The sequence below is a fragment of the Mustela lutreola genome, chromosome 17, assembly GCF_030435805.1.
Source record: "Mustela lutreola isolate mMusLut2 chromosome 17, mMusLut2.pri, whole genome shotgun sequence".
Lineage (NCBI taxonomy): Eukaryota > Metazoa > Chordata > Mammalia > Carnivora > Mustelidae > Mustela > Mustela lutreola.
Genome location: NC_081306.1, coordinates 30,262,459 through 30,264,407, shown reverse-complemented (window position 1 = coordinate 30,264,407; position 1,949 = coordinate 30,262,459). Strand labels below are relative to the sequence as shown.

Below are 1,949 nucleotides of genomic sequence, written 5' to 3'. Positions count from 1 at the left end.
AGCCATCAAAAGAAATGAAATCCTGCTATTTGTGATGACGTGGATGGAACTAGAGGGTATTATGCTTGGCGAAATAAATCGATCTGAGAAAGACAACTATCCTATGATTTCCCTGATATGATGAAGTAGAGATGCAACATAGGCGGTTTCGGGCGTACGAAAAGAAAAATAGAAGATGGGATTGGGAGGGAGACAAACCATAAAAGACTGAATCTCACAAGACAGACTGAGGGTTGCTGGGGGGAGGTGTGTTGGGAGAGGATGGTGGGGGTATGGACATTGGGGAGGGCAAGTGCTATGGTGAGTGATGGTGAGTGCTATGAAATGTGTGAACCTGGTGATTCACAGACCTGTACCCCTAGGGATAAAAACACATTATATGTTTATAAAAAAATTTAAAAAATAATTTTAAAAATCCATTAAAGAGAAAACACATATTGCAAGCCCAGAGCTAATCTCATATTCAATCAAAAAAGTTTGAAAGTTTTCCCCTTAACGATCAGAAAAAAGACAAGTGTATCCACTTTCACTACTCTCATTTGACATACTACTGGATGTCCTAGCCAGAGAAACAAGGAACACAAGGAAATAAGAGACTCCAAAAAAAAAAAAGGAAGAAGTAAAATTTTATTTTTTTGGATAACATGAACTTACATGTTAAAAAATCCTAAAAACTTCACAAAAAATTTTGAATAAACAAATTTAGTAAAGCTGCCAAATACAAGATCAATATATAACAGACAAGAATTTTGTTTTGTTTCATTTCTTTTTAATATGGAATGCTTCCCAGTTTTTCATGTCATCCTTGTTTAGTGATCACGCTAATCTTCTCTGCATCATTCCAATTTTAGTATATGTGCTGCCAAAGTAAGCACAAGACAGGAGCATTTTAACACTCTAATGATGAACTATCTGAAAAAATAAAGAAAACAATCTAATTCACAATAGCATCAAAAATAATAAAATACTTAGGAATAGATTTAACTAAGAAGATGAAAGATCTGTACTCCATAAACTATGACATTGATAAAGAAATTGAAGGAGACACAAACGGAAAGATAGCTCATATTTATGAATGGCAAGAATTAACATTGTTAAAATGTCCATACTACCGAAAACCATCTGTAAATCCAATTCCTATCAAAAATCCAATGTTAGGGGCGCCTGTGTGGCTCAGTGGGTTAAGCCGCTGCTTTCGGCTCAGGTCATGATCCCAGGGTCCTGGGATCGAGCCCCGCATCAGACTCTCTGCTCAGCAGGAAGCCTGCTTCCTCTTCTCTCTCTGCCTGCCTCTCTGCCTGCTTGTCATCTCTCTCTGTCAAATAAATAAATTAAAAATCTTAAAAAAAATCCATATAATTTTTTACAGAAGTAAGTAAAGAATCCTAAAATTTATATGAGACCATAAAAGACGACAAATAATCAAAGCAGTTCTGAGAAAGAATGAAGAAGAGAAATTACACTTCTTGATTTGAAACTATACTACAAAGCCCTCATGCTCAAAACAATAAAGTATACTGGCATAAAAAAAGACCCATAAACAAGTAGAACAGAATTGAGAGTCCAGAAATAAATCCTTTCATAGTCACCTAATATTTGACAGGGGCCAACATATGTAATGGGTAAAGATAGTCTGTTCAAAAAATGATATTTAAAACTGAATAGTCACATAAACAGTAAAACTGGAACCTTATATCACTCATAAGTCTTAACTTGAAATAGATTAAAGACTTAAAGGTGATGCATGAAACTACATTTCCTAAAGGAAAACATAGGAAAAATTCTCCTTGACATTGGTCTTGCCAATAGTTTTCTGGATACCAGACCAAAAACACAAGCAAAAAAAAAGCAAAAATAAATAAATGGTACTACATCAAACTAAAGTTTCTGCATTGCCAAAAAAAAAAGAGAGAGAGAATGAAAACACAATCCACAGAATGTAAGAAAAT

General features: G+C 34.6%; 1 non-coding gene across 1 annotated transcript; it reads right to left on the bottom strand.

The window, feature by feature from the left end:
• Nucleotides 1-768: 768 nt before the first annotated feature.
• LOC131820196 (U6 spliceosomal RNA) lies at nucleotides 769-875 on the bottom strand. The gene has a single exon (XR_009349514.1). It is a non-coding gene; the product is annotated as a U6 spliceosomal RNA (small nuclear RNA).
• Between the last annotated feature and the right edge of the window lie 1,074 nt (nucleotides 876-1,949).